This window comes from Bubalus bubalis, chromosome 18 (assembly GCF_019923935.1).
Source record: "Bubalus bubalis isolate 160015118507 breed Murrah chromosome 18, NDDB_SH_1, whole genome shotgun sequence".
In the NCBI taxonomy this organism is placed as follows: Eukaryota; Metazoa; Chordata; class Mammalia; order Artiodactyla; family Bovidae; genus Bubalus; species Bubalus bubalis.
Genome location: NC_059174.1, coordinates 25,554,626 through 25,565,405, shown reverse-complemented (window position 1 = coordinate 25,565,405; position 10,780 = coordinate 25,554,626). Strand labels below are relative to the sequence as shown.

At 46.3% G+C, this 10,780-nt stretch overlaps 2 long non-coding RNA genes and 1 other non-coding gene across 4 annotated transcripts in view; 1 reads left to right on the top strand and 2 right to left on the bottom strand.

Moving 5' to 3' along the window:
* The first annotated feature begins 35 nt into the window (after positions 1–35).
* The window catches only part of LOC123330389, a 14,806-nt gene continuing 4,061 nt past the window's right edge, over positions 36–10,780 (top strand). The window contains exon 1 of one of the 2 annotated variants that reach the window (XR_006546258.2): positions 36–988. This is a non-coding gene — a long non-coding RNA (uncharacterized LOC123330389). Of the gene's footprint in view, positions 989–6,908; positions 7,386–10,780 lie in introns of those variants that run through there. The other variant, XR_006546259.2, reaches the window with a different exon arrangement.
* LOC123330390 lies at positions 1,260–3,149 on the bottom strand. The gene is made up of 3 exons (XR_006546260.2): positions 3,012–3,149; positions 2,005–2,262; positions 1,260–1,388 (listed from the first exon to the last, which is right to left on the bottom strand). It is a non-coding gene; the product is annotated as an uncharacterized LOC123330390 (long non-coding RNA).
* On the bottom strand, positions 8,993–9,064 carry TRNAC-GCA. Its single transcript has one exon. It is a non-coding gene; the product is annotated as a tRNA-Cys (tRNA).

Genomic DNA, 10,780 nt, shown 5'->3' with positions numbered 1-10,780 from the left:
CCTTGCAAGGGGATCCAAGTGTCTGGTCTTAGGCTGAAAAAAAAAAAAAAAAAGATAAAAACCCAGAGATTGGTTGGCCTAAGGCCTCTTTTCAAAAGCCTCGGGCTATCTTTGGCCTTTTCAGGACTTTTCTCAGTTGCCCAGTGAGGCGTTGGGTACCTTGGATGCCATGCCACAGAGATGAGGTTGCCGTCCTGGGTGGCTACAAACGTGCAGCATGGAGATGCGCAAGTTAATTAACTTTTCTGAACCGCCAAGTCCTTATCTGGAATGCAGGGCAAAGGGCTGGGGTGGGCAGTTAAGATATGCTTCCGGCTCCTGGCCTAGCACACGCTGGGTGTCCAAGCAAAGAACATTATTTTGTACAAATGAAATGTGACAGTGCAGCCCCACAGGGTGCTGGGCGGGTGGGCAAAACTGCCCGCAGAGCGGGCTTTCAAGTGCTAGTCCCCAGTGGCTCAGATGGTAACGAATCTGCCTGCAGTGTGGGAGACCCGGGCTCGATGCCTGGGTCCGGAAGATGCCCTGGAGAAGGGCACGGCAACCCACTCCAGTACTCCTGCCTGCAGAATTCCATGGACACAGAAGCCTGGCGGGCTATACAGTCCATGGGGTTACAGAGAGTCGGACACGACTGAGAACTCACTTAATTCTATTCCAAGATCGATTTGAGGATCTGGTTGGTTTGGATGCTGAAGGCTAGAGGTGGGAGGCCTGGTGTCTAAGGTTCACAAGAGTAACCTTCCAGACCAAGGGAAGTCCTGACCCGACGGACTGGCGTCAGGTCAGGAGGTGATGGCGCCCGCGGGAGGGCAGGAGGGCGGAGACCTCGCCGGAGCCGCCTCCCCGCCCCGGAAATGGGAGCTTTCTTTACCTGAGGGCAGGTTTCGGTAGAGTAAGCCCTCGGGGTCGCCGGCAGGCCTCCCAACCTGGAAATCCGCAGAGATCTGGCAGGGCTTCAGAAAAAGCCTGTTCACCGACCTGCCAGGTGAAGACAAAGAGCACTGTTTGTTTTTTTCTTTACTTTTTTAAATGGCCTTGTTTTCACTTCGGATTGGATTGGGAGGGGTTAATCTTTTTTTTTTTTTTTTTTTCTTTTTTTTGGTTGCACTGGGGCATCCTTGTTGCTTGCGCTTTCTCTAGTGTTTTTTGGCGGGTGGTGGGGGCTACTCCAGTTTTGGTGCACAGGCTTCTCACTGCAGTGGCTTCTGTTATTGCAGAGCACAGGCTGTAGGTGATGGGCTTCGGTAGGTGCAGCACATGGGCTCAGCAGTTGTGGCTCCTGGGCCTTGGAGCTGCAGGCTTCAGCCCTTGCAGCACTCAGGGGCAGTAGTTGGGGCACACTGGCTTAGCTGCTCTGCAGTGTCGACTTAAAAAATAGTCACAGCCTGAAAATTGAGAGTTATGTTTTATTTGGTGGGAATTTTTAGGACTTAAAGCCTGGGAGACAGCATCTCAAGTGACCCTGAGAGAACAGGTCTGAGGAGGGGGGTGGTGTGAGTGTGTGTGTTTGAGGAGGGGAGGATCAGGTTGTATAGAAGTTTGCAACAGGGCAGGTAGTCTGACCATCTAAAGATTATTATTAATTAAGTAAAACCAGATACTTCAAGTTAAGGAATTTAGCACTTTTCTATGTAGGGGAAGATGTAAGGGTCTAGGGTCACTGAAATCTTTCCTTTCAGATGTATCTCAGCTGCTAAGTCGCTTCAGTCATGTGCGACTCTGTGTGACCCCATAGAAGCCCACCAGGCTTCCCCGTTCCTGGGATTCTCCAGGCAAGAACACTGGAGTGGGTTGCCATTTCCTTCTCCAATGCATGAAAGTGAAAAGTGAAAGTGAAGTCACTCAGTCATGTCCAACTCTTAGTGACCCCATGGACTGTGGCCCACCAGGCTCCTCCGTCCATGGGATTTCCCCGGCAAGAGTGCTGGAGTGGGGTGCCATTGCCTTCTCCATTGCATCTCAGCTATCTGGGGTCAATATCCTTAGTTCCTCAAGGCTCACCATTGGGAGTGACTGCAGCCTAAGGGCTGCCAGATTATAGGTACTGTTCTTCCTGGGTGCCCTTGTAGCTCAGAAATTAACTTTGGAGGGACAGAATCGCTGATGGCTGGGACATCCTTGTTTACTGATAATGGCAGGAAATACTCCATTTCTCAGCAGCATGTGGAATCCTTCTGGACCAGGTATTGAATCCATGTCCCCTGCATTGGCAGGCGGATTCTTATCCATTGCATTACCAGGGAAGTCCAGAAAAGAGCACTGTTAAAGAGAACAGGCAGAAGTTAAAATGGCCAAGACAGATTTTATTAAAAAAAAGATTGCAATAGAGACTTGGATATAGAACTGGGACTGATTCAAAATACAACTAGAACAAGTGGGGATTTACTGCCAAGGAGCAAGTGGGGGGAGGGGCAGCTTTGGTGGATGGAAAATTACTAAGAAGAGTTATCAAGTCTTTGGGGGCAATTCTGGCTGAAGGTAGGTGAGGGTGATCACATATTCCCAGGGTATAGTGGGGATGCTGAGTTTGATCTGGTGTCAAGGGTGGGGTATTCAGCTAAATTGACTTAGCAAGATTCTTGCTAAAACTGGATTCTATAAGGAAGTACAGGGATGGGCCTTTCTGGGGAGAAGATTCAAGGGAGCCTGACTAACGTTGGGTTAAGCAGAGAGTCTTTGTCAGTTTCCTCTGACAAAGGGAAGAATGCAGAGGCGTTCTTCTTTCCTCTGATCAATATATTAGTACATTCATTTTTCATTTGGTTGCTTTTTATTCATTTAGAACCAGCTGAATCATCTGTTGAGACTTGATGAGGGTTGATAATTGCTATGCTGTGGGATCCACAGACATTTGATGAGAGGAATACCTTGAAGATAAATAGAAAGATGAAGACTAGAGGCCAAATTGGTCCTGTGCCCAACTTCGTAGACCTTCAGGGAGCCTCTAGAAGAAGTCCCCAGACCTGTTGTCCCTCCTCAGTGGGTGGTGATGGAAGTACTGCACACACCTCTTCATTCATGTCTCGAACCTTCCTGGTTAAGGCAGAGATTTCATGTAGATTGCCAAGGACAAAGATGCAGCAGTTGTTTCTGACCACTGCGCACGTGCCCCCTTCTTGGGTCATATCGAGGCTGATGCAGTTATGGAGAACAGCGAGCTGGGTTTCTCATCCTTGGTGAGTCACTGATTTGAGGCCAATGGCGATGTTATCTGAGGACAAGGTGAATTGCTTCAGCAATGAGCAGGTGATTCTGTTGTTGAGTCTAACCTCTTGAGCCAGATGATAGATTCCTGGGAATGGTACCCAAAAGGTGACAAACCTTTGCCCCCAAGTAGTAGTGAGGTCGTGGATGGAATGTAGGCCCAATTCTACTGTTTTTTTTTTTTTTTTCTAAATTGCTCCCCAGGAACCAAGATCATCTACAAGGGTATTTGTAGATGATGATGTAGATGATGTCCTGAATACCTTTTGTTCCTATAGTGGGAGGAAATTAAACTGAAGGAGTGATGACTGTTTTAGAGATAGTTTAAGAGAGGAAGGAGATCATGGGAAACTGAGTAAAATGAGGGGATGGGTGAGATTGTCAAGGTAACCAGTATCTGGCCCAGATGGAATGTAACAGCCAATAAAGCATGGGTTCCATGGACAAAATAAGAATCATCTGGAGTTAGGCAATGGCTATAGAGATAGTTATCTGATGGCTGAAGGTAACCAAAGGATGCTTAATTTGGGTGCGGAAAGGATTTGTTTGAAGGTGGTCCTCCTGTGGTTGATCTGGGTCTCAGTTTCCACTTGTATGAGGGATGTGCAGAGTTCCTGGAGTGGCTTGGGGGTTTTATGCTGTACAGCAGCTTATTTGATACCTAATAGTGTGTACCCCTACCTGTATATTGCCCTTCCCCCTTTCTTCTCCCCCTGCCCCATAACCACTAATTTGTTCTCTTTATCTGTGAATTTGCATCCTTTTTGTTATATCACTAGTTTGTTGTATTTTTTTAGATTTCACATGTGAGTGATATACAGTGTTTGTCTTAGTCTGTCTGATTTATTTCACTTAGCATAATACCCTCCAAATCCATCCATGATGCTGAAATAGCAAAATTTCATTCTTTCTTATGGCTTAGTGGCATTCCATTAAATATATATATCACATTTTCTTTATCCTTTCGTCTGTTGATAGATACCTAGGTTGCTTCCCTGTCTTTGGCTATTGTAAAAAATGCTGCTATGAACATTGGGGTGCACATATCTTTTCAGATAAGTGGTTTTTTTTTCAGGTATATACCCAGGAGTGGAATTGCTGGGTCATATGGTAGTTCTATTTTTAGACTTTTGAGAAACTTCCATACCATTTTTCCTAATGGCTGTACCAATTTACATTTCCCCCAACAGTGTGCAAGTGTTCCCTTTTCTCTGCATCCTTGCCAACATTTGTTCTCCGTGTTCTTTTTGATGATAGTCGTTCTGACCAGTGTGAGGTGATACCTCATTGTGGTTTTCTCACCTTTTTTTTTTTTTCTTTTTGGCTGTGTCACATGGCTTGTGGGATCATAGCTCCCTGATCAGTAGTTGTACCAGGCCCTGGCAGTGAAAGTGCTGAATCCTAACCACTGAACCACCAGGGAACTCCTCCCTTGTTTTTTTCATTGTCTTTTAAAACTTATTTATTTTTGGCCGTGCTGGGTCTTCATTGCTGCTCAGACTTTTCTCTAGTTGCAGTGCGTGGGCTTCTCACTGTAGTGGCTTCCCTTGTTGCAGAGCATGGGCTCTAGGCACATGGACTTCAGTACTTGGGACACAGCGGCTCGTTAGTTGTGGCTTGCGGGCTCTAGAGTGCGGGCTCAGTAGTTGTGTTATATGGGCTTAATTGCCCTTGGCATGTGGAATCTTCCCAGACCAGGGATCAAACTTGTGTCCCCTGCGTTGGCAGGTGGATTCTGGTCCACTGGACCATGAGGGAAGTCCTTTTCATTGTGATTTTGGTTTACATTTCCCTGATGATTAGCAATATTGAGCATCTTTTCATGTGCCTATTGGCCATCTGCATTTCCTCTTTGGAAAAAATGTCTGTTCAGTTCTTCTGTCCATTAAAAAAAATCAGGTTGTTTGTGTTTTTGATGTTGTTATATGAGCTGCTTATATTGACTCTTTTATTTCTTTAGTTATGAAACACAACTCCAGTGTTGAACACCCAATGATTTGACAGCAGTGTTAGCGATGAGTAAAGTGGTATAATAATCTTGAGCCTTCTAGGCTCAAGATTGGTTTTTTTGACAGTGGCATTTCTAGAACACTAGATTGCTTATTGTAGGAGAAGGCAATGGCACCCCACTCCAGTACTCTTGCCTGGAAAATCCCATGGACAGAGGAGCCTGGTAGGCTGCAGTCCATGGGGTCGCTAAGAGTCGGACACGACTGAGCGACTTCACTTTCACTTTTCACTTTCATGCATTGGAGGAGGAAATGGCAACCCACTCCAGTGTTCTTGCCTGGAGAATCCCAGGGACAGCAGGGCCTGGTGGGCTGCCGTCTATGGGGTCACACAGAGTCAGACACGACTGAAGCGACTTAGCAGCAGCAGCAGCAGATTGCTTATTGTAGTCACATGAAGGATAATCAGGAAGTTCTAAAGGGAAGGCAGTCAACGGAACCTTGACTTGTTGATTTAGGATCAAGTGTGTTTTGTTGATTCTTGACAGTATCTAAGGATGTCACATTGAATAAAGTTAGAATCTTCCACTAGTCAAGATGAATAAGGCGTCCCCATGAGCCTTCCTGTGATTGTTTCATAAGGGGATAGCTTGGGACTTCCCTGGTGGTCCAGTGGCTAGGACTCTGTGCTCCCAGTGCAGGGGGCCTGGGTTCAATCTCTGGTCAGGAAACTAGATCCCATATGCCTCACAACTAAGGATCCCACATGCCACCACTGAAAGATATTGCCACAGCTAAAGAAACCATGTGACTGAGTCCTGGCACCGTTGAATAAATAAATAATTAAAAATAATAAATTTTTTTTTAAAAAGGGAGATAGCTTGCCTGAAGATAGGGGTGAACAATGTGAGAGTCCTGAGAGCAAGGGGCAGGGCTTGTGGGCGTGTAAGCCCAGTCCTGGACAGTGGAGCCAGTCTAGCCTTGAGGATGGTGTTTCTATGTTCTTTCTATGGCACTCGATGGCTGAGGATGCTAAGTACAGTGGAGTCTTTGACTACTGTGCTGCCTTTTCCATTCCCTGTATAATTTTACCAGTGAAATGTGATCCCCTGTTGCTAGAGATGGTAGAGGGGATGCCACAGGTGGGGAAGATTTGTTGCAGGAACCCTTTGGCAACTGATATTGCTGAGGCATTTGGGCAGGGGAAAGCCTCTTCCCATTTAGAAAACAGGCAGACAGCGGTGAGAACATATTGGTAGCCTTGTGCTTTTGGTGCCTGGATAAAATCTACTTGCTGATGAAGAAAGTTCTGAGGGGGAGCTGCCTCCCTTCCTGCCCTACTTTTACTTATATTTCTGGCAATTGAGGCAAGTGAACTGCTTGAACCAAATAAAAGCCAAATGGTCCAAACTACCTTTTGCCTAATATATCCTGCATCCTGTCCTTTCTGTATGAGTCATGTTGTGTGAACCACACCAAACGACTCGAGAGAGATATTAAGGGCTACCAAATAGACATCTTGGTGATTCCAAAGTCCATCTGAATGGCTTGAACAGACAGCTTTTTCCCATCCAATTCTTTCTGAGTCTGAAGCTGTTATCTGGGCCATGTGGACCTCTTTTATGATTTTCTTAGGACTCGTTCTTTTTTAAAAACTAATTAATTTGGATGCACTGGGTCTGACTTGCAGCAGGAGGGATCTTCAATTTTTGTTGTGGCATGCAGGATCACTTGTGGCATGTGGAACCTAGTTCCCCAACCAGGGATCGAACCCGGACCCCCTGCTTTGGGAGCACAGAGTCTTAGCTGCAGATCCACCAGGGAAGTCCCAGGAGTCCTTCTAAATTAGTGCTCTCCCTCGAAGGTAGGTGAATAATCCCACTGGAGTCTAGGGCCTCAAAGAGGGATGCAGGGGGCTCCATCCTAAAGCATGGAAACTGCTTAGATTTTTTGGGTGATTGGGGAAGATGCTGCTAATTTATCATATTTATTGGACTTTATCTGGATTTTTTTGTGCTATGTCTTTCAGTTTTAACTGTCATGATCTGCTGGGGTAATAACAATACCTTTAGAAGTTCTGCTATTTGGGGCCTACTTTTGACCAGGGTACCAGCTACTGTCATGAATCTTCTGTTTCTAGCATATACCAAAATCATCCACTAACCCAAGGTGTAGTGGCTATCAGCATAGATGTTGACCTTCATTCCTTCTGCTCTTTGGCAAGCCCAGGTAAGAGCAAATTAACTCAGCTACGTGGGCTGAACTAATGTTTGGCAAGCCTCGATATTCTAGAGGTTTATGTTGATCAGTGATGGCCTGTGCAGCGTGGAAGAGGTAGGAGCCATTGACCTCTGAAGAGTGAGGTCAACTAGGGGGAGGGGCTTTTCTGATAAATCTAGCCTAGGATAGAACAATGATCTAGTGTTACTGACACAATCAAGGGATGTCCCATCAGTGGGTAAAGGAAGCAAGGGAGCAGAGTTAAGGTTTTGATTTTGATGTATACTAATGTGAGGAGAGAGAGTAGTAGAGAGACAGTACCTTTCATGAGAGGTAAGTCAAGATGAAGAAAAGTACTGTATATTTCCATTAGATGACAGGGTCTGTGGAGCACAAGGACATATATATCAAGCAGATGACCTAATACTAAATTGGGGGGAGCTCAGACAAGTGTGGTGGTTGTAGCCATGGCTCACAGGCATGGGGGATATGCCATAGCTACTGGGTCAAAGGTCAAACTATACTATCCCAGAGGTCTTGGGTGTCCATTACACTTCTAGGATAACACTCTGAGGGCATGACTCTCTTATTTATGCACAGACAAGAAAGAGGCAGGGAATCCTTGGAAAGTTCAAAGGTGGGAAATGAAAGCAGAGAGCCCTTAAGGTTCTTGGAAAGCATCTTTGGAAAGGGGGTTCTGAACTACTGGGACTAGGGGTGCCTCCCTAGTCATGGCATAGAGGGGTGAGGCAATCATAGAGAAATTATGGGGTTTCCCTCGTGGTCCAGTGGTTAAGAATTCGCCTGCCAGTGCAGGGGACAGAGGGTCGATCTCTGGTCCACATGCCTTGGACTCCTGAAGCCTGCTTGCCCTGCAGCCTGTGCTCTGCCGCAAGAGAAGCCCCCTCCACGAGAAGCCTGCGCACCACAGTCAGAGAGGAGCCCCTGCCCTGCTCGCTGCAACTAGAGAAAGCCCACGCAGCAACAAAGACCCAGCATGGCCAAAAATAATTTAAAAAACATAAAAATACTTTAAAAAATGAGGTTTCTATGGCCTATAATATCCCGCAGGACCCCCAAACCCTGTCAGTTGTCCTTTTCTTTCAGGGAGAGGAAAAATGTTGAATAGCAGAGCCTGGGGAGATGGTTTTCCCTGCAGCTGAAATATCATGACCCAGATAGCAGACACACAGAGAGCATAGCTGAAATTCGTCTCTAGCCTCCTCGCGGCCCTTTCTTGCGAATGCCCTCGAAAGGTCTTCAGCATCCAAAAGGGGCTGTCATGACTGCCAGAACATAGAAGGAGGTCATCTGCCTTGTTGGATTATGGTGGGGTCTCCCGGGAATTTTAAGTCCCTGGAAATGACATTCAGGATGTGTGAGAAGAAAGTGGGAGCCTCAGTAATCCCTGGGGCATAACAGTCCAGGTGTGTTATTGGTTATCCCAGGTGAAAGTAAAGTAAAGTAAATTAAAGTAAAGTGAAGTCTCTCAGTCGTGTCCAACTCTTTGTGACCCCATGGACTATAGCCTACCAGGCTCTGAGGAGCCTCTCAGTCCATGGAATTTTCCAGGCAAGAGTACTGGAGTGGGTTGCCATTTCCTTCTCCAGGGGATCTTCCCAACCCGGGGATCGAACCCGGGTCTCCCGCACTGCAGGCAGATGCTTTACCGTTTGAGCCACCTGGGAAGCCTTCAACAAGGCAGAACACAAGTTGAGGGCTGAAAGTATTGGGTGTTGGGAGGAACAGCAGATGGGATAGTGCTAGGATTGGGCAGCAGGGCAAATCTGAGTTTGATGATTTTAATAAATCTCAGATCTGGACTAACTAACCTCCTTGACCATTGTGGGTTTTGATGGCCCAAATGGGAGTCATGCATGGATTAGAAGTAGGGGCTGAGCATTTCCTTTCTAATAAACCTTGGATTATCAGTCAGGGCCCCTCAAGACCTTCTGGCTTTCAGTGCTATTGGGGAATCCTAGGCAGGGGCAGGGAAAGATCCATTTCTATCTTAAGGGGTAGCTTTCCCCTCTTCTCGAGGTCTGGCCACTCCTAGACTCAAGTCCTTCTTTCTTACAATTTCAGAAGGAGGGGTCCATGATTTTGGAGCTTGCCATAGATTAAAATTTTCATGTCCTTCTAGCTGTTTTAACTGCAGTGCCTTAAGCTTGCAATTTTCTGGAAATACCATCTTCATAATGCTGGGCTAATGCCTGGAGTTAGACAAGTTTGCATTTTGCCCGTTAATACTATTTCTCTGTAATGTGTCATGGAGCTCTGGCCTGAGGCCATTTACAAAGCTTGTGGTCAGAGCAGAGGCCGTTAGGGAGGTCAGGTCCAGCCCCGGGTGTTCTGACTGTGTTGTTTCTAATTGATGGAGATGGCCATCAATTAGATGGGCAGCCACAGCTCATCTCTTTGCTGTTTACAATTTTCAATACAGGACCCCTCCGTTTTGGTGGGATGGCTCCTGGTGACTTTTCTCTTACTTCCCTCATTCTCCTGTAAGAATCAGGGTCATCTGAGACTCTTGAGGGTCTTCAGAAATGGGGTTCCCTTTGGCCTTCCAAACCAAAGGGCAGCATCCCTAGGGTCAACTGGTAGGGGGATAAGTTGACATCAGTTGGGGAATCAGGAGAGTATGCTCCCAGGACAGTCTTCAGTTCTTCAATAAATTTTTCCCTTTTCATTTGGCAGATCAGGAAAGTTAAAAAACAAAAAACAACATTATTTATTTTTGGCTGCACTGGGTATTCCTTGCTATGCATAGACTTTCTCTAGTTGTGGCAAGCGGTGGCTACTCTCTACTCCTGGTGCACAGGCTCCTCATTGCCGTGGCTTCTCTTATTGTGGGTGTGGGCTCTTGGCACACAGGCTTTGGTAGTTGTGGCGCATGGGCTTATTTGCCCCATCGCATGTGGAATCTTCCCGGACCAGGGATCAAACCCATGTCCGCTGCTGGTGAAGGACATTTTGGGGAGAAGGACAGATGTCATAGAGAGCTGGGAGGGGGGACTCGGGCACTGTGAAGGGGTCTATGGGGTTTACTGGGTCAGAAAATATTTTCCGAAGACATTGTTGAAGAACTTCAATAGTTTGAATCATTTAGCTGCTTTTTGGCTTCTTCATAGCAAGTGAAAAAAGTGGACCATCATGCATCAGAAATTTGAGTTCTGTTTTGCCCTAGGGCTTCCCCTTAGGTAGACTAATTTGAACAGATTCCAGGAACCCCAAGAGGGGCTGTGTTAGCTCTAGAGTTTTGGGTAAGGTATTATCAGTGAAAACAGACAGTACTAGGGCCGTAGAAGCGTGTGGTCCACAGAAATATGAAGACAGTTTCAGTCAATCAACAAGCCCCCATGTTTATTTTTTTATAACTAATGCTTTTTTTAAAAAAAAATTAA